Here is a 346-nt window from a genome sequence, read left to right on the forward strand (position 1 = left end):
AATCCAGTGGGATGTTTTTCACATTTTTAAAGCATCTGGGTTTCCACACCTTACCCACCACCAGGAGCTCCACCTTATCTGAACCATCCATATTGGTGCAGGCCATGAATGTGAGCCTATCCTTGGGTCTCTTACCCCCATGACAAGTGCCCCCCTTCATGACCAAGGACTTGTTGGGCAGCATCTTGTAGAACAGGGCACTTTCATCACAATTGTAGATGTGAAAGGGGGGATACTGCTTCAAAATTTCAGACAATGTTGTTGTCTGCCAATTGTCAACCACCCCCAGGTCCACTGCTTCTGCTTCCCCACTGATGACTTTGGATGAGATGTTATATCTGGCATT

Source organism: Penaeus monodon, chromosome 19 (assembly GCF_015228065.2).
Source record: "Penaeus monodon isolate SGIC_2016 chromosome 19, NSTDA_Pmon_1, whole genome shotgun sequence".
Taxonomy (NCBI): Eukaryota; Metazoa; Arthropoda; class Malacostraca; order Decapoda; family Penaeidae; genus Penaeus; species Penaeus monodon.